This window comes from Odocoileus virginianus, chromosome 1, assembly GCF_023699985.2.
Source record: "Odocoileus virginianus isolate 20LAN1187 ecotype Illinois chromosome 1, Ovbor_1.2, whole genome shotgun sequence".
Classification (NCBI taxonomy): Eukaryota; Metazoa; Chordata; class Mammalia; order Artiodactyla; family Cervidae; genus Odocoileus; species Odocoileus virginianus.
The window spans coordinates 42,467,109-42,488,463 of record NC_069674.1 but is presented as its reverse complement, the minus strand read 5'-3'; the positions used below and the strand labels follow the sequence as shown (position 1 = coordinate 42,488,463).

Here is a 21,355-nt window from a genome sequence, read left to right as displayed (position 1 = left end):
AGATGCAATAGCTGCTTTTCCTAAAACTGGTCTTCCAAGTAAAAGAGTGTTAGAAATTTTCCAGTTTGGATTTAACATTAGGTTTTACTCAGTTAATTAGACATCCCCTTTTCTTCATGCCAGTTTCTCCAGATGTCTTCAAGAGGGCCTTTGAAGAGGTAATATTATTTGATCTCTTATTTGTCAAAATAATCCTATGCTTGAATAAATTAATAAATTACCGACTTGTGACTATTACACATGACCTGAGGCTAAAGTCCAGTACCTTCTTCTCAGCTAATTCCATTACTTCACCTGGTCAAGGGGTCCTCACAGTTATTGTCAGTGAGTATGTGACATTCCCAGAATTATTAATGGATGCCCATTTGAACTCTGCCCAGAACAAGTTGCCAGTTCCTGCAGCTATAAAGTTATTGAACTGGAAAAGACTGGTAAGATCACCTGAGCTTACTAATCCCTTGCCTGGAGACATGACCCCACTGAAATAAGGCTCCCTCAGCAAAATATTTGTTTTTTTTTCAACAACACTGAAGAGAGAGAAAGAGGGAAAAGTGTATAGGTGCCAAAACAGTAATGATGAGAAAGCTGGTGTTCTTAGAAAAAAATGCCCCCTCCAGTACATCAACTGAACTAGGGAGTGACTGACTAGACAAGCTCTTCTGAGAGTAGGAGAATCAGGAAACTAAGCTTGAGGCTGGTGATGACTTGGCCATAAGGACCAGCATGTACCCTGACCATGATATGGGAAATGATTTCAGACCTCCCTTGGAACTTGAAGTTGTACTATCACAAAAGATAAACATTAATGGGTTTACACAGTGGAGTTATACAGTGTAAGAGCTGGAAGAGTAGCCTTAATTTTCATCTTTTAAATAGCAAAATTTCTAACAAAAGCCATGTAACAGGGGTTACAGTAAAAAAGGGTTCACGGGACCAGGAGACATGTCTTTTTGTTACACCTATCCCCTGGAGTAGGAAAGGGCAACCCATTCCAGTATTCTTGCCTGGAAAGTCCCATGGACAGAGGAGCATGGGGGGCTACAGTCCCTGGGCTTGCAAAGAGTTGGACACAACTGAGCGACTAAGCACACACATAATCACACACATACTCACACACATACCCACACACAGCCTGCTCATAAGCCCCTGTGACAACTTGGGCTCCATGGAAATGGTTTGAAAACTCTACCTCATTTATACAGATAAGGTAATGGATCATTTTGTCAGGGATTGCTTATTTGCAAGGCACAAAAACCTTCCCAAAGTCTCTTAAGTAAGGGGAAACACTGATAACAGAAGAGGAATACTGATATAACTTACATGTCAAAGTTAGCAACACTAACTTGTGAACCCCACCTTTATCAAAGTCGCACTGCAGGTGATTTCCTTCAGTCTATGGCCTTAAATGGGCTTCCTTGGTAGCTCAGCCTGTAAAGAACCCCTTGCCTGGAGAATCCCAGGGACAGGGGAGCCTGGTGGGCTGCTGTCTATGGGGGTCGCACAGTGTCAGACACGACTGAAGTGACTTAGCAGCAGCAGCAGCAATGCAGGAGATCCCAGTTCAATCCCTGGATAAGGAAGATCTCCTGGAGAAGCGAACAGTTACCACTCCAGTATTCTTGCCTGGAGAATTCCATGAACAGAGGATCCTGGCAGGCCCTAGCCCGTGGGGTTGCAAAGAATCGGACATGACTGAGTGACTTTCACTTTCAGGATACTACTCACAGGATGGCCTTAAATATAAAACATTAAAAGTTTGTTGATCAGTTCCAAATTAATATCCCTAGCCTTGACTTTTCAGCTGAGCTCCTTATATCTATCTTTTTGACAATTTCACTTGAATGTCTAAGAAACATCTCAAACACGAAGTTCTAGAAATGGAATCTTAATTTCCTATCCAGCCACACCCTGTTGCTCAGGACAGACACTTAGAAGTTATCTTTGATATGGCTCTTTACCTAACACTCCACATCAAATTTATTAGCAAATTCTACTGGTTCCACCATTGGAATATATTCTGCATCTAAGTGTATCTCATCACCAAAATCATTTTGGTTTAAGCCACTGTAGTCCTTCTCCTAGAATTCTTGAAACTTCCCAACTGGTCTTTCTGCTTCTGCTGTCATCTTCATCCTCTGCCACGACCACCACTCCCAGAGGGTTTCCCACATAGCAACCAATGTGATGCTTCAAAATTGTAAATGTTAGCATGTCACCCCTCTGCACAAAAATCTCCAGTGTATTCCCATGAAACAAAGTAAAATGCAAACTCTGTATCATGGGCTACAAATTCCGAAAATGTGCACCATGCCCACTTTTCTAAAGTTAACTCCTGCCAGCCTTTACCTTACTCATATCACTCCAATTACACCAGTTCCCTTGCTGTTTCTCAAACACAAACTCATTACTATCTTAGGGCCTATTAAGGCCTTTACTATTTTTTCTGCCAGGAATGCTCTACCTTCTCATGATTAGTTCTTTTACATCTTTACTTCTATATTCAGATGGCATCTCTTCTTCTAACTACCCTATCTAAAAGAGTTCTATCCCTGTATCTCTCTCTCCTTCCCCTTGGCTGTATTTAAGTAGTTCTTATTACTACCCACTATTATATCTTTTATAGGTATATTTGTGTTTGTCTGGTTGTCTAGTTTCCCCACTCATGAGAACAGAGCCATTGTCTTATTTATGGCAATATTCTCAAAACCTAGAACAGAGCCTGGCACATAGGATAAACTCAATAAAATACTTATTGAATGAATGAACAAATGAATAGGGAACACAATTGTATTATCAATAAATGGTTGAGATGGTGGTGTTTAGGAAACATAAGTTATTTAGACGAGTGTTTCTCAAGGTGTGGTTCACAGACCAGTAGCATCAGCATCACCTGGGAGCTTATTAAAAATGCAAATTCTGGGACAGCCTCATCCCCACTCCAGACCTATTGAGTCAGAAACTGGAGATGAGAAGAGCAATCTGTGTTTTATCAAGTCTTTCCAGAGATTCTGACGCATGATAAACTTGAGAACCACTGGTTTCGGGGTAGGTCAAACTTGGCCCACAGCCTATTTTTTGTAAGTCAAATTTTATTGAAACACAGCCACTTCCATTCATTTACATATTGTGTAGGCTGCTTTTGCACTATAACAGCAGTATTGAATAGTTGCAAGAGAGAACTTATAGCCGACAAAGCCTATAATAATTTGCTCTCAGGCCCTCTGCAGAAAAAACCTTGTGACCCTCTAGTTTAGATCAACACCATACACTATATATTTATGGCAGAGCAAACACATACATCTATCTCCTTCCCATCTAAACACCACTGATATTTTAAAGAAAAGATATGGTTAAAGAAGGATCCAAAACAGAGAGAAAAACAGGAAAGCATGGCATCAGTGGACCAGAAAATGTGAGGAATTTCCAGTACACAAAGAGTGTTTGAGGGGAGGGGTAGAAAGCAGATTTACAGATTTACAGAGAAATGAGAAACTGCAACAGAAGATCCAAATAGAAGCTATTGCAAAAGGAAACAAAAGTTCCTAAGAAAAATCCTGCATGAGTTTTAGGCACTGAGCTAATCAAACCGAATGAATCAGTCCTGGAGGAATCATCAGATGAGTCATTAAAGGACCAGTCAGAAGATCTGGCCAGTGACCCTTTGAGCAAAGATCTGTGCAGTTGATTACAGATCTCATTTATAAACAAAGCTAAAAGGCTTTGGGAAAGGCTCCTGGCCTTCGGTACTGGGGCCTGAGAAGCAGAGACTAGCAAGACGTCCCAGTGACAGCAGACGGTGGAAATAAAAGGGTATTCTGATTCTAGCATTTCCCACCAGGGTAAACTGCCATGTTGCTGTTGTTTAGTTGCTAAGTCATGTCTGACTCTTTGCAACCCCGTGGACTGTAGCCCATTAGGCTCTTCTGTCCATGGGATTTCCCAGGCAAGAATACTGGAGTAGGTTGCCATTTCTTCTCCAGGGGATCTTTCCAGATCAGGGGTCAAACCTGTGCCTCCTGCATTAGCAGGCAGATTCTTTACCACAAGACACTAGGTACAGGTCTCGAAACTGGGAGTTCTGGAATCAGAGGCTACCAGCAGAGCTTCTGGGAATGGAGAAGGACAATGTACAAGGTAAGGATGGGAAGCCCACTTTTATTCAGTGGACAAGCTAAAGGTTAAATTGTATCCCTCAAAAACATAAATTGAAATCCTAATCCCTAGTACAGTCAAAACATGATCTTATTTGGAAATAGGTCATTGCAGGTTTAATTAGTTAAGATTAGGTTCTAATGAAGTATCATGCTCATGCCTGCTGAGTCGTATCCATCTCTTCGCAACCCCATGGACTGTAGCCCACCAGGCTCCTCTGTATATGGAATTTTCCAGGCAAGAATACTGGAGTGGGTTGCCATTTCTTCTCCAGGGGATCTTCCCGACCCATAGATCAAACTTGTTTCTCCTGCACCTCCTGCATTGGCAGGCTGATTATTTCCCACTGCATCACCTGGGAAGCCCAAATGAAATACGGGCCCTTAACCCAATATGATTTGTATGTTCTTATACAAAGAGGAAAGAGACAGAGAGAGGAAAACACCATGTGAGGACAAGAGACACACAGACACAGAGGGAAGACAACCATGTAAAGACAAAGGCAGAGCATGGGTTTATGTTATCACAAGCCAAACAGTGCCTAGGGCTGTCAGAAGCTGGAAGAAGCAAAGAAGGATCTTCTCTTAGGGGCTTGGAGTTAGGATTGTCTTGCCAACACCTTGATTTTGAACTTTTAGCATCCAGAACTGTGAGAGAATAAATTTCTATTCCTAGTTTGGAGTACTTTGCAGCCTAGAAAAGTAGGCAGCCCTAGAAAACTAATATGCTAGCCCTCTGGGTGCACATCTCACTGTGCTCTTCCTTTATCAGCAAAAGAGAAACATGTATTAACAGACAAGTAAACAGGGATTCTCATCTGGTCAAGGAAACAGATAATAAGAACAGATAATCATTACCAAATATTTGAGGAAAATTAACATCACTGGAGAGCATCATCAATTCAAGTAGCAGAAATAAAACCTATAGAAAGTCAATGGGGACAACAAAATAAGAACTTAAAATAAGTATAACATCTATTTGGAGAGATTTGAGAAGATATTACACTGATGAGTAAAAATATGATTGCTATAAAAAAGAGAGACAATTGGAGTTCTTAGGAATTAAAACTATTACTGCCAAATTGTTTAAAAACTATGCTGCATAGCACAATATTGTATATTTATAACAATAGAAAAGCACGCACAGAAGACAACAAAATATCTTTGGGCATGCAAGAATATATGCAGATTCAAGATCTTATATTGAGTATACTAAATGGAAATAGTGGTAGGGAAAATGGAAATGCAAATCAGGGATGAAGTTTAGAAAAATAAATGAGTGAAATAAGATTTTTACACAGACAAATGATAAAATTGTGCTATGAATTAAGGTGTTATAATTAAATCAACTTTTTACACTCAGGATTCAAAAAGGAAAAAAAATAATGAACTGAATATCAGAACAGATATCATTAAAGACTAACTTTCAGAACTGAAAGACCAAACTGAGGACTCTTCCCAGAATGCAGTACAAAAGAAAAATGGAAAATGTCAAAGAAAATTTAAGAGACATGGAAAAGAGATCTAGATGATTTCAAATACCTCTCATGTAAGTCCTCAGAAACAGGAAATGGAAGTAGTAAAATGTGAAAATAAATATGAAAGAAAATTTCCTGGAGCTAGAGAAAAATACTAGACTTCAGATCAAAGGGCTTTTTAAGATGAATTAGAGAGTTGGAATCTATGCCCATTCAGTCTTGGTGAAATTTCAGGCTACCAAAAATAAGAGAAAAATCCCCAAACCTTCCATAAAGAAAAGACTAATTAGAAAAAAGTATCCAAGTTCCAAGCAATTGAAGAGAGAGTGGGTTGTTACACACATTCCTAAAATTTGGCTCTAGAAAAAAGTTGGGCAGTAGATGGTGTTGCTAGAAGAGATATAATTAATAATGAGCTAAGGTTACAAAAATTATCACTTTTCTTACAAAACCTCATGTTCTGGCAAGAATGAGGCAATTATTGTGGTCCCTGCTGTCAATGAACTGGTGCCAAAATGTCACTGCTCCATCAGCCAGCTTTTTGTATGAAATCCAACTCTCATAAGAAGCAGAGTCTATAAGAGTTCATTCTAATGTCTACATACTCCTAATCCAAAATAGTTTCTGTAAATTGTAACTATGTAGCATAATTTCATATCATAAATCCCCATGAATCTCATTGTATAGCCAACTCTGAGGTCAGAGAGAGGAGACTGTTCCAGACTCACACACTGGTAAGAGGCAGAAGGTCTGAGACCCAGTGCTCCATGACTTTGCAGCCACTGTGTCATGCCGAGACCTCAGCACTGATCCTTCTACACTCTTGTGTTTGGTCTCCTTTGTGATGAAGGATGTGCATTTGTGCCATTTCAAGGGTTGGGAAAGAGTCCAGAGACTCAAGACAGAGAAAATATCTCTGTTTGCAGAAACAGTCCTGGCTTAACAAGCTCACCGTCCAAAGGCAGTAAATCTGAGGCTGCCAAAGGGTATGAAGTGTGTAATAGAGCTGGGAAAACAGCCACTTGAAAACTTATATCCGGATCTTATTCAATGATTACTAACACTAAATACTTCCTTCTATTGGGACAGACACTAAACAGTCTTACACCCCATTAGTCACTATCATGAATTCTTCAGTTTTCAGATCCCTGGACTTTATTGCTAATTAAGCAGTATCTCTAGTCGTAATTCCTCTTCAAAAGCAACCCCAGAATAATCATTAAAATCCCATGGACTAGTCAAGGTAGTGAGATATTGTTTCATATTAAGAGACATCGTTTCTTCTGTTTTAAAAAATTATTTTTAATCTACCAAAAAGTAAATCTAATGCAAAATTCATTGAATATTATTTTTAAAACTTGAAATTCAAATATAGAATAGCCTATTAGTGCCTACATTTTAGGCACACTTAAATGCCATACCTCCTAAAGTTTCCTAAATCTATATTAACATAGATTTTAACATAAAATGTTTTTAGCTATACAAAGCAAGTCAAGTCTTTCTGAATTTTCTTTCAGGCCCATTGTTTTCAAATAGACCAGTATTTTACACTCTTCTCATATCTGTAATAGTCAATCCAAAACCACATTTCCTTCATAGTAATCCTTTGACAAAATCCATCTTTTTGTTATTTTCAGAGAGTAAGATGGAAACTCTGACTAATTCATATGAAAAGGTCGGTGAAAACCAAAATTATTTTAGGTTTTCATTACATTTGTGTAATATCTCTAGTAGAGGGGTAATGGTTTTCCAGACAACTTTCTGGATGGAAAATATGAGTGGAAAAGACACCAAGCTTGCATATTTAAACAATTTCTCTTTTCCCCATGGCAACTAAATGCTTGATTTTCATAATTCAACATATAATTTTAAACTAGGGCGACCAGATTTGCAACATGAAAACTAAAATTTTATTACTAAATTACTTGTATACTGCACAAGTCATACCAAAAGAAAGAGCAAAATATTTTTAAAACAATCTTGTACAATGAAGGCTCAGGAATCTTCTTGAGGTGACTATAGAAAAAAAAAAAAAAAAAGAACACTTTGCCTGTTGAGAGCTGAGCTAAATTTGTTCCATTAAAGCTGATGAGATTTTTTTTTCTCACTTCTAAGGGGATGAAGGAAGAAGAATGCACATTGTCTTTAAGAAAATTCAGAATACTGCCAAAATTCTGCCTCCCACATTGGCATTCTGCCTTTATCCTGAAAGATAACATCTTCTATATTATAATAGCTTATGGTAAGATGAACTGTCAACAAGACGAGGGAGGCTGCAGGGAGGGACAGAGGAAAAGAACAACATCAAGAAGGGAAAATTTTGAGGCCAGTTGATCCATGATTTGGGTCTTGATTTGTATTTGCTTATGCAAACAGAATTTGAAAATCAAATAGTTCCTTTAACCCAGCAGCATGCTTTAAAATGGCCGACTGGGAATTTCCCTGCTTTCATGAAGTAAATGATGAGTGAAAATTGCATCAGCTTGGTCTTTCTGATGTTTCTAAATGGCGTAAGAAAACTTAATATGTTAAGTGTCTTTCCAATGATGAAAAAACTCTATTGTGTAGTTTTATAAAATCACTCAAATTATCAAATATTTTCTAAGAAAAACCCTATTTCTCATTAAAATATTCAAGGAATATTTTGCAAGGATGCACAAAAAATAAATAATAAATCTTCAGTGTAGGCATCTACAAAATTGATCAAGTAAGGGAGATTTCTCCAGACTTGGAAAAAAACGAATGTACTGAACGAATCCAAGGTGAGGGGATAAAGGGAGGCTGAGAATGAGGCAAGAATCTGATGAACCTGTTTTCTTCCCATTGTCCCACTTCCTTATTTGCTGCTTTTCACAAATCCTATTGAATATCAAGATTTGGCTTCTTATGAATAAAATGCTTAGTAGAAAAGCATATTAGCTTTTTCAAGCTCATAAATCCCTTTTAAATGTGCACAGAATTTTACAATTTGATGAAAAAGTATTGAAAAACATAATTTGTATAATTGTGTCATTAAAAAAATTTTTAACTATTACTAAAGGAGTTCAGTGCTATTGAATACAAATATTTTGGATTTGCTATTTCTGTTTACGAGCTGAAAGTAATTTCAGGAATTGTCTAGTCTAATTTCCTCACTCTACATTTCTGTTTTATTTTCTGGAAGCAAAGTATTTTGTTTACTTTGGGATTATGTTAAAGAAAAAGGAAATTTTTTCAGAAACAAGGAATAGGTGATAACTTTTTTTAAAAGAAAAGAAAAGTAAGGAAAAAGGTGCTTTGAGTGTACTGAGCAATATAGGAAAGATATTTACATGACATAAAATTATTTCTAATAGAAAGAAGACATATAGGTTTGTCAGTTTGCTAGAGTATCCTTTGGTTTCTTTGGTTCTTTTTTAGTATTTTCTGAGATAGCTTTATACAGCATAGAATCAAGTGAAAGTGGAACCGAAATAATTTGCAAAGTTGAGAGATGGCTGTGACCAAAGCCCCCAGGTCCTGGTTCTAGTCTATCTAGTGAACTGGGTATACTCCAACAGAGATTAAAATTCACCTGATGCAACAAGTGAGAAACAAGGGAAAAAACTGTTAAGAGCTCTAAGGTAGGAGAGATTACGGCTATTGCCTCCGTTTATGTTAAGTATCCCTTTTTTTGAGTATGTGTTTGTATAACTGGTTGAAATCAAATCATCTACTTGGATGTGATTTTAGATGCTATGTTATTATAATTAGTTCAGTCTCCAACATCCTCAATAAGGAATCATACAGTGACAGAGAACTCAGGGTTTTGTAAGACAGCCTATTCTATCAATGCCAGCCATTGTTCCTAATGCTACTATCCAGAATCTTGACCTGAAAATATATTCTTTATCTCCTCCTATCCTTCTCCCACAACAACAAATCCCCTTTCTAGACATTGCTACATCTGTTAATGATATAACCATTTGCTAAACTAAAAACTTGGTGTTCCCTTTTATCTAAAAATCAAGTCTTGATACTAAGTCTAGGTTTCACTTTGGAATCTATAGCTTCTGTCCCTACAGAGTTTCACTTATACCATCACTTCTGCTGTATACTCATTCATCACATGAAGTGAAGTGAAAGTCATTCAGTCGTGTCTGACTCTTTGTGACCCCATGGACTATACAGTCCATGGAATTCTCCACACTAGAATACTGGAGTGGGTAGCCATTCCCTTCTCCAGGGGATCTTTCTGACCCAGGGATCAAACCCAGGCTTCTCGAAGTGCAGGCAGATTCTTTACCACATCTGAGCCACAAGGAAAGCCCTAAGAATACAAAATGGGTAGCATATCCCTTCTCCAGTGGATCTTCCTAACTCAGGAATCGAACCTAGGTCTCCTGCAATCGAATTGCAGGTGGATTCTTTACCAACTGAGCTATCAGAGAAGCCCCATTCATCATATAGACATGCTGCTGCTGCTGCTAAGTCGTTTCAGTCGTGTCCAACTCTGTGAACCCCATAGACGGCAGCCCACCAGGCTCTGCTGTCCCTGGGATTCTCCAGGCAAGAACACTGGAGTGGGTTGCCATTTCCTTCTCCAGTGCATGAAAGTGAAGTCGCTCAGTCGTGTCTGACTCTTAGAGACCCCACTGACTGCAGCCTACCAGGCTCCTCTGTCCATGGGATTTTCCAGGCAAGAGTACTGGAGTGGGGTGCCATTGCCTTCTCCGCATGTAGACATAGACCGACTCCAATACAATACGGAAGAAGATTATACAAGGACATGAAATTAGAAGGGAACACTGAGGACCATCTTGGAAGCTAGCTACCATACAATATGACAGGAAAGATGACCACTGACAATGTTAGGATCCTTGAAGAAGTGGGTATCTTTTCTGATAGGTCTAGCAGAAAGAGCTCTAGAGATAAAACTAATTTTCTCACTTTAGGGTGTGTGCCCATTCATGAACCAATAATTATGACCAGAGGAATGGACTCCTTTAACTGAGCACATCAGGGTCACCTGCTCTTGGCAGGGGATGGTGTCATCTCCACCAGAAACACTGAACCAGAAGAAAGGGGATGCTGAACAGAAAAATTACATATGTCCTCTGTTCTACCTCACACGTGCACTGCTTTGTTAGTCTTCTAAACCTCTTCACTTTACCTCTCCTCTTTGTCTTCCTTTTCAAATGGTACATGGCTAACAATTAATCTCCTAAACCTCAACTTGGATCAAGCTTTCTCTTTTATCAAAATCTTCCCCAAATAGCTCCTCACCACTCATTTACATGGTAAATATTTATTCCATAACCTGGCATTCACACTCATCCACAACCCGACTCCAAACTCCTTTCCTAGTCTAGTCTATAGTTTTGCATCTCTCTGAAAAACCGATCTTCTCTCTCCTCCCAAAATGGCTTTGACTCCATGGCCTTGTTCACACTGTTCTCATTCTTTATCTCCAAGAATGTTTTTACCTCTCTTCATCCACATTCAAAGTCCACCCATTCTTCAAGTACAACTCTTTGAGTTTACTTTGATATAGCTTTCTACACTCATCCCAGCATGAAAGAACACCTCTCTTTCTCTCTCATGGTATTTTTGTTGTGTCATTCTTTGGCAAGTATGACACACTGCTTTATTCAGCCATGAATTCATATCTCAATAAATAACACATACTATCTACCTATATCTATTTATCTAGATCTCAAACTTCTTAAAGGCAAAGATTATGGCTCTTTTCATCCTATGTAAGGCTTAAAGTAAAAATGTGAAAGCCGCACAGTTGTGTCTGAATCTTTGCGACCCCATGGACTGCAGCCCACCAGGCTCCTCTGCCCATGGAATTTTCCAGGCAAGAATACTGGAGTGGGTAGCCGTTCCCTTCTCCAGCAGATCTCCCCAATCCAGGGATCAAATCCACATCTCTTGCAGCTCCTGCACTGGTAGGTGGATTCTTTACCACTGAGCCACCTGGTAGGCTTGACTTGCAAATTAATAAATATTTGTTTATTTGTTTATTGATCTTGACTGTGTCTTTAACCCAGTTTGAATGTCTTTAACCCAGTTTAGGAATTCAAATTTCTGATCAATGTACACATTAAGGAAAAATACTAAATTTCCACTACTTTTTAATCACTGTTTCATGACACTCACATTTTTTAAATTCCTTCTGCATCCTAGGTTCAACAAATTCTACACCTGAAGAAAGACTGTTCAATAATTAGAAAGATACTCCCATTCTAAAAAGATATGTACTTTCTACCACATATCTGTAAAAAAGATGAATGGTGACTTGGAAAAATGAATTGAACTGCTGACAAAAATCTAGATGATTTTAGCCAAAAGTTAAACACTACTATTCCAAGCCATCTATCTGCAATGATTAGATTTACCATGCTTTTAAAGATTTACACTTTTAAAGGAGCCTATTTGGACCAAAGCACAGTCAATGCAAATTGCTTCTAGGAAACTATTTTTGAAGGAATTTGGCTGTTTATGTCTTTGGCCAGAATTACTTGAGTTTTGGCTGGAGGTCTGTATTTTACTTTCCTGGTACAAATGTGTACTCACAGTATTCTGCCTACAAGAATTCCTCACCAAAAGGAAACCCACACCACTTCATCACAAAAGGACAAGAACTCTCTCAAGTAAGCTACTGGCATGCCCCCTAAATGAAGAATCCACCATCATTATATCCTTACCAACTATCTACTAAGAGACTGTTCTAGGTACTGTGGATAAACACTGTGCTAAGTGTTGGAGATATACAAAATCATCCAAAGGTTACTCTAGACAGATTTCCAAAACAAAATAGTATGCAAGCTCTTCATTCGTAGGAGGGTAATGTATTAAACATAGGGAAGAGAGAGTTTTGTGTGGGCTGGGAGAAATTAAGAAAGGTCTCATAAAGAAAAAGGATCTAACCATCGGATCACTTAGTAGAGGTAGGTATGTTAGTAGACTTCACCAGGAAATAGGACTGAAAATGACATAATCTAGACAAATAGGATATGAAAAGAGAACTTACACATGGATATAGTAGGTAAAAGAAGGTAGGCAATTTGGAAATACACAAGAGAAGAGTTTTGGTAATCTATGTTTTGTCCTACAGACAATGAAGTCTATTGAAAGAGCACCAAATAATTTTAATATAAAATGAGAAATAAATCACTAAAATAATTTTTGAAGTAAATGAGACAGACAATTAAAAACAGAATCTTTTTTAATAGAAATCACAGATAGCTTAGAGAGGAATTAATAAAGCTTTATGAGTAGGAGAAGGAAAAGGCTACCCACTCTAGTATTCTGGCCTGGAGAATTCCATGGACTGTATAGTCCATGGTGTCACAAAAAGTCGGACATGACTGAGCAACTTTCACTCACTATGAGTGGGAAGTATCGAATTTAAACATTACAGTGGTTAAATCATACATAACTAAAATAATTCAGTACTTTGATTCATATTTAGTGCTTTTTCCTGTTTACAAAACAATCTATACTCATAGGATTCCTTAGAACAAGATAACTGAAAACTTGGTAAAAAGCAAAATTATTTTTTAAAAAAAAGGAAAATTATAAGCAAAAATTTTAAAGCTATTGTGATATAAAAGGGAGATCAAAAATTTTGCTCTCAAATTCAAGTATGTAATTTTTGTGAGAACTTTACTAAAAATCTATTCACAGATACTTTTGACATGATTATATCATGCTTTTAATTAGTTTGTAGCACTTAAGATGTAACAGCTTAGAAGAGTTTTGCTGATAGGTGTTGGCATATCAATAGCTTCAGAAAGTTAAAGCTCAGCCTTCCCTGGTGGCACAGTGGATAAGAATTTGCCTGCCAATGAAAGGGACGTGGGTTCAAGCCCTGGTCTGGGAAAATCCCACATGCTGCGGAATTACTAAGCCCATGAGCCACAACTGCTGAAGCCACTAGCCAAGCTTACTGAAGCCTGCACTCCTAGAGCCTGTGCTCTGCAAAAAGAGAAGCCACGGCAATGAGCAGGCCATGCACTGCAAGGAAGAGTAGCCCCCCACTCCCCACAACTAGAGAAAACCCATGCAAATGCAACAGAGACCCAGTGCCGCCAAAAATAAATACATAAATAAATAATTTTAAGTTAATGCTCATGTGGAGAGTAGCGACCAAAAAACAGAAAGTTCACACTCACCCTTTAAGTACAGAAACAAACAGCTACTTGAATCAGAAATTAATTGTAATTATAACAAAGCAATTTACATTCCTAATGACCTTGCATCATGAACAAAGCATTAAATTACATAGCATTTAATCTGTTTAAAGTCTTGAGAGATTGCTATCAAGAATAATTCTGCTGCCATAGAGATCAGGCTTGTGGTTGCCAAGGAGTAGGGGGAGGGAGAGGGATGGCCTGGGAGTTTGAGGTGGGTAAATGCAAACTATTACATTTAGAACGGATAAACAACAAGGTCCTACTATATAGCACAGGGAACTATATCCAATCTCCTGGGATAAACCATAATGGAAAAGAACATCAAAAAAGAATATATTTATGTGTATAACTGAGTCACTTGGCTCTACAGCAGAGGTTGGTAAAACATTGTAAATTAATTATACTTCAATAAAGAAATTTTAAAAAGAATAATTTTCTTTAACATTTTTGGACTTAATAGGTAGATTTTAAATTATTCAAATCCACAATTATTCAAAAGAGATTATAAACTTTGATAATAATAATTAGCTCGGGAAAGTTGTCTATTAAAATAGCAGCTTCAAAACTAGAAAAATATGAAAATTAAATAAATAACATAAAGTTGCAGTTATATTCAAAGTCAACATGATCCTAATTATGACTTGTATATATATTATACATATACTGGGATACAAGGGCACAGGTACAACAGTCACTATTTTAAAAAGCTTTTTTAACAAGCTAGTACTATTATTATTTTTTAACAAGTCATTTTTTTAACAAGCTAGTACTATTTCTCAATCAGAATGCCACCACACTTAAGAAGAGTGCTTATTATTGAATCAAAATATCTTTTGAGCAAAAAGTTAAAGCATGAGTTGTAAGGTTATATGTACAAAATAATTAAGGGATGTTATAAAATTATTATACCTCTTAATGTTTCATTTCAGCTAGAAATCCAGGTTAGCAAAAGTCAAATAGGAAAAACAAGGATTTTAAAAGTTCAGTTGAAGATAAGAAATGTTAACTGAAATATTTGTTTTGTGGCTCTGGACATTTACTAATTTTCCCTGCCTAGATTCTTCCATTCTCAGTTGTTCTTCATCCTGGCATTTAACCTTTCCCAGTGTAGTCTATTTGCTCTTAAGGAAGATGCCCTCTTCCCCAGCTGTAGGTATGGATTCTGGATCAAACCATACCTGAAGCTCTCCCTTTCCATTTGAAAGCCAATGTATTTCTAATATTGCTTTGTCATTTTGAATTGATTTGTATTACACTATAAATGTGTTTTAAATTGTATTTTCTTTTTTATTTATATATATGAAATATATGTGCATAGTTAAAATCATTTCAAGGAAATGAACACTCCTGTTCTGTAGCAGACATCAGCTTAAGAATAAAATCTTAGAGTATCAGAGATACCCTTCCTTGTTATAGCTGACTCCCCACCTGAATCCTCAGAGGTAGGCATTATGCTGAATTTTTGGTCTATCATTATCTTGCTTTCCTTTATCATTTAGTTCCTATGTATTCCTATCTAAAGCTATTTTCAAAATAGTGTTAAGATACTTTTCACTTTCATTCTGTCACAAGTGAATGGTGGTATTTTTCAGTCCCTCCATGGTTCCTTTTGAGTATGATAAATGTTAGTATAAATGGATAATTTTTTTACTCCTTTGGCTCACATTCCTATATGTGTCTTATTTAATAAATCTATCCATATTCAAAGGTTACAAAGATATTTTCCCATGTTTTTGTCTTTAAAGATATTTTCCTATATTTTCAAGTTTTCCTTTCATAGTAGGTCTTTCATTTTTCATAGATTTGATTTTTGTGGAAGGAAGTACAATTTCATTTTTTTCATAACACAATGTTTTATAAATTAACATAAACAATAGCACTTCCTTCCTATTGACATACAAGCTCTGGCACATATCAAATTTTTCCTCTGGGCCTGGGTCAGTTTCAGTGTTCTCATTTCATTCCCTTAGTCTGTTTGTCTAACCCTGTGTTAAACAATTTTCATGGTTTTATATTAGCCTTGATATCTAGAAGGGCAAATCATCTTATATTGCTTTTCTTCTCTGGGAATTTCATGACTTCTTGACCTTTTGTTATTCCATGACAATTTTAGAACTCATGTGTCTAGTTCCATGAAAAATCCTGATGGTACAACCATTAGAATAATACTGAGAAAATAGATGTATTGGGGAAGAATCACAATTTTATCATACTGAGTTCTTCTATGCAAGATTATGAAAGGTCTTTATGCTCATTTGGATATTTTTTAATTTCTTTTCCAATACACTTTAAGTTTTTCCCCAAAAAGAGACTGCTTACCTTTCATTAACTCTATTAGCAGATACTTGGTGCTTTGGGTCACTGTAAGAAATGGCATCTTTCCTAATTGCATTACTGACTGACTGTTGCAGTGCATAGAAATACAATTGACTTTTATACGTTGATGTTTTTACCTAGCAATCTTGCTAACCTCTGCTCAAATCTTATATTGTATCTGTAGATTCTTAGGTTTTCTATGTAAAATTACAGTTGACCCTTGAACAACAGGGATTTGAAATGCATAGGTCCACTTACATGTGGATTTTTTAGAAAGTAAATAGATGCTATAATACTGAATGATCCACAGTTAGTTAAACCTATAGATGAGGAACCATGGATACAGAGAGCCTACTGTAAATAAATACTTGGATGCTCACTGTGGTGAAGTGGAACCCCCACTGTTAACCCCGTTAGCCCCCGCTGTTGTTCAAGGGTCAACTGTATTTCATCTATGAATAATGATAATTTGTTTCCTCCTTTTTAATCATTTTGCCTTTTATTTCTTCTTCTTTCCTTATTACACAAGCTAGGACTACAGGTACAGTGTTGAACAGTGATGGTGATAGCAGACATCTTTGTCCTGTTCATCATTTAAGGATATGCTTTCAACACCATGTTAGGAAGTACTGCACATTTTTTGGACAGGCTCAATGGTAGGTTAAAAAAGTTTCCTTTTAACCCTCCTACACAGTTAGTGGGAATGTAAATTGGTGCAACCACTATGAAAAACAGTATAGAGCTTCCTTAAAAACACTAAAAATAGAGCTACCATGTAATCCAACAATCCCACTCTTGAGTATATACTTAGGTGAGAGAGAATGCTAATCCAAAATGATATGTGCACTCCAGTGTTCACAGCAGAACTACTGACAAGTGCCAAGACATGGAAGTAACCTAAGTGTCCATTAACAGATTAATGGATAAAGAAGATGCTGTATGTATGTGTGTGTGTGTGTATACACACACACACACATATATATATATACATACACGTAATAGAATGTTACTCAGCCATAAAAAGAAAAAAATATTGCCTTCAGAAACATGGATGGATCTGGAGACTATCATAATAAGTGAGGCTAGTCAGACAGAGAAATACAAATACTGTATGATATCACTTATCCATGGAATCTAAAAAATAAAACAAATGAATCTGTTTATAAAACAGAAACAGATTCACAGACATAGAAAAGAAACTTGTGGTTTCCAAAGGGGAAAGGAGTATATAAATTAGGAGTATGGGATTAACAGATACACACTACTCTATATAAAATATAGGAGCAGCAAGAAATAACTGTACAACACAAGGGACAATATTCAATATCTTGTAATAACCTATAATGGAAAATAATCTGAAAAAAAAAAACTGTATAAATAACTGACTCACTTTGCTGTACAACCAAAACTAACACAATATTGTAAATCAACTTCATTTCAGTTTAAAAGTTTCCTTCTATTCTGTTTGCTAAGAATTTTTTTATGAATAGAGAGTTATGCAGAATGCCTTTTCTGCATCTACTGAGATAATCATGATTTTGATGTATTATCTTTTTTAAAAATTTGCTATCAAGCAAATCAGGTTGTTCATTTAAAAACATTTATTTAATAAAAAAATAAAATTGTACCATATTTTAGTAACTTTGGTTTCAAGAGTTATGCTAACCTCATAAAACAGGATGGGAAACATTCTTTCCCAATTTGTTTTCTGGAAGAGTTTGTGCTTCTTTGGATTGTCCTGTTCTTTAAATGTTTAGATAACTGACCAGGAAAGCTTCCTGTGCCTGATTTTACTTCTTTTTTACTTTTTACTTTATAAAAAGTTTAATTAAAGATTCAATTTCTCAAAAATGTGTTAAAATCTCTTACTGCAGTGGCAGACTTTAAAAAATCTCCTTGTGATTCTGTCATACTATGTTTCCAGGCTACATTATTAGAGGCATACAAATTTAGAATTATTTTACCTTCTTAGTGAACTGAATATTTTACCATTAAGTAGTAGCTCTCCTTAAAGTCATTTTATCTGGTAATAATATATTTAGATCATGTTTCTTTTATTTGACATTTGACAGGTACCCCTTTTGAATACTTAATTTTTAGTTTTTCTGTGTTCTTGCATTTTACACCTGACTTGTATAAATAGCATAAATGTTTGTTTCAATCCAGTCTAAAAATGTTGCCTTTTGATTGGAAAGTTTATTCCATTCATAGTTGTGATTACTGATATATTTAGACTTCTTTCTATCTTATTATGTGTTTTCTATCTGTCCCATTTTGTATGCCTTTCCCTCTTCTCTCAAATTTTCATTTTCCCTCATCCTCACTCTCAGCAGACAAATGCTCCCTGTATCACTGAGAAAAAAGAAGCAGTCAGAAGAGAACTTCCCCAAACTCACCCAGAACATCTAGCCACTTCACTGCATCTAGACCCATCTATAGTGTATTTTCTTCCATTGAGTATAAACTATTCATCCTCCCAACAAAGGCCAGACCCACCATTCATGCACTGAATCCCATCCCCTCTTACCTTCTCAATGACCTTGCTCCAGCAATTCTTCACTCTCTGTCTATCTTCTGCTCTCCTTAGGATTGTCCCTACAAGAATATAGATACAATTTTTTCTATCTTAAAGTGTTCCTGGTTCTGGAACCTGTTTTTTCCTCCACTCATCACTCCAATTCTCTTCTTTATTTTACAGAAAAAGTCTTAAGAAGAGTTGTCTATACTTGGATTGCTCTGTTCTTTGACTTGTCTCCAGGTTCTGTTCTCCCCTTCTCTGAACCAACTGCCATGAGGTAAGTCATCAATGATCTTCACATTTTAAATCTTGTTCTTATTTCTCATCCTACTTGATCACATAAAAGCACCTGACACTCCCTTGAGTACTCTCCTTTCCTTGAAATACTGCTTTCACTCAGCTTCCGGGGCACTCAACAGTTCCACTTTCCCTCTTACCTCCTTAGAAGTATCTCTTAATGGTATCTTAATTTCTTTTGTCCTTTACTTTTCATCACTCTCACCACCACATGCTGGAAAGTTTCACAGCTCAATCCTTGGAATTCTTTTCTTTTTTAACTACCTGTACTCCATTGGTGAGTTTGTGATTTAAATATTTTAGATGCCAGTGCAAGCTTCATGGCGGTGGGGATCTGCTTTGTCTGTTGCTGTGTCTCCCAGCCCCTTAGAGAGACACACAAAGAATATTCAATAAATATTTGTAGAATAAATTAATAGTTTGAGAAACATAAAAATAAAAGTTATTAGTCACTGTTTTAAAATAAATATGAAAGTGGCTCAGTCATCTGACTCTTTGCAGGTGACCCCATGGCCTGTAGCCCACCAGGCTCCTCTGACCATGGGATTCTCTCTGGGCGAGAATATTGGAGTGTGGTGCCATTTTCTTCTCCAGGGGGGTTTTCTGACCCTGGGTCTCCTGCATTGCAGGCGTGTTCTTTACCATCTGAGCCACCAGGGAAGCTCTCAAAAACGAATGTTCTTAACAACATACTTCTGGAAAAGATGGCTCAAAACATTAAGCTGCTCATAAAATGGGTAAATTGACTGCAGTAAAATAATCTAGGAAATAATAAGGTCCAGTATATACATATATTGAATATTGGAAACCTGGGGACTCGTTTATTAAACAATTGCTTATTAAAAATAAGAGAACTATTGTCCTGGGCATTTTTAAGCCAATAACCTACCTTTTACTTTTTGCCTTAACAAAGCATATTGCAAATTTTAGAAAGGGCCTTTAAATAGTAATACCCTTGGTGAGCTGCTTAGAGAACAGTACTTGATTGTTCAAATTTAATGAACAGGAAAAGAAAAAGAGATTATAGAAAGCCCATTGATGGTATCTTTCCCAGAGTCTCTGTTTATTAAGCAATTTTATTTCTTCTTTATTAAAATGTCCATCAGTTCTTTTGTTCATTTACTGGAGCCTAAATTTGTGTGAGCTATTTTAAATAATTTGACAACAATTTTATAAATTTACAGGAAATATTTCCCCTCAACTTCTGTTTTTAAAAAACATAGAACTTCAAATTTTAACACTTTGACCTAAATAGAATTTATTTTGGGGTACTGTATGAAATTAAGTATTATAAAACACATTGTTATTTGTAAACACTATAAATTCTAAAAACATTTGTAGTAAAATAAATGGAAACCTCTTTTTAGGGATAGTTGGATTTAGTTATAAAATTTCAACTTCTTAAAGGACACTTCAATTTTACTTAAATGCATTTTAAGATAAATAACCCAGGTTAAATATAATGTTAAAATAATAAAACATATTTAAATGGACTCCTGTTTAACATCTTTCCCACTCCTAATCTTCTCTGATCCTTTTATAGTCATAAGGGTCAAACATGTATGTTTATGGAAACAGTAGTTATGTTTTATTTCTTAAAGCTAGTTTCTTTCATGGGTATTAATAACAGGATTGGCAAAGTTGATGATGACTCAATTATTTCCAGAAAATGAATCTTAAACTGAGCATCAAAAAGATGATGAAATGACATGAAACCATGTGTTTGTGATTATTTTTTTTAATTAATGAAACAAAGAGGAAATTGTCTACTGAAAAAAATTATATGGCTATACTTTTTTAAAAAGGAGTTCATATGAAAGGGATGTAAAGTAGATATAATTGATCAAAAGAGAAATGAGCATTTTTTTGGCCCTTAAACAAGCTTATCTATCACTGCATAACAAATTGCTGCCAAATCGACAGCTTCAAACAGTTTATTATCTGTCACAGTTTTGTAAATTAAGTTATTTCGGCTTGGTGACTCTCATTCTGGAGTCATGCTTTTGCTCAGATAGTAGATGAGGCTGAAGTTATATGAAGACTTGCCTTGGACATCCAAGATGGCTTCTTCATTTCACACTTCAACTGGATAGGCTCTTCAGGCATCTCTCTCTTCCATGGCCTCTCTATGGGGCCAGGTTGGGTTTCCTCACTGCATGGTTGTCTAAAGTAAATTTTAAGTGGCTACTTGTTTTCCCTATAACATGAGCTCTGAGACCAAGACAGAAGCTACAAGGCTTTTTGTGACTCAGTCTTAGATGTCACAAATCATCACCACCACTGCACTCTTATGTGTTAAATGGGGCCAGCCCAGATTCACTGTGCAGGATACTGCACAAGGTGGTAATTGCTATAACTTGTTCTTCTGACTACATTCTCTTCTGCTACTTTGGAGAATTTAACTGTGTATTCACACTAACAGCAGAGAATGAG

The 21,355-nt window shown here is 36.5% G+C and overlaps 1 long non-coding RNA gene across 1 annotated transcript in view; it reads right to left on the bottom strand.

The window, feature by feature from the left end:
• Positions 1-19,285, bottom strand: part of LOC110151609 (uncharacterized) — a 60,833-nt gene extending 41,548 nt beyond the window's left edge. Inside the window, exons 1-2 of the long non-coding RNA XR_002318120.2 lie at positions 19,063-19,285; positions 18,635-18,702 (exon numbers count right to left, since the gene is read on the bottom strand). This is a non-coding gene — a long non-coding RNA (uncharacterized lncRNA). The remainder of the gene's footprint in view (positions 1-18,634; positions 18,703-19,062) is intronic.
• Between the last annotated feature and the right edge of the window lie 2,070 nt (positions 19,286-21,355).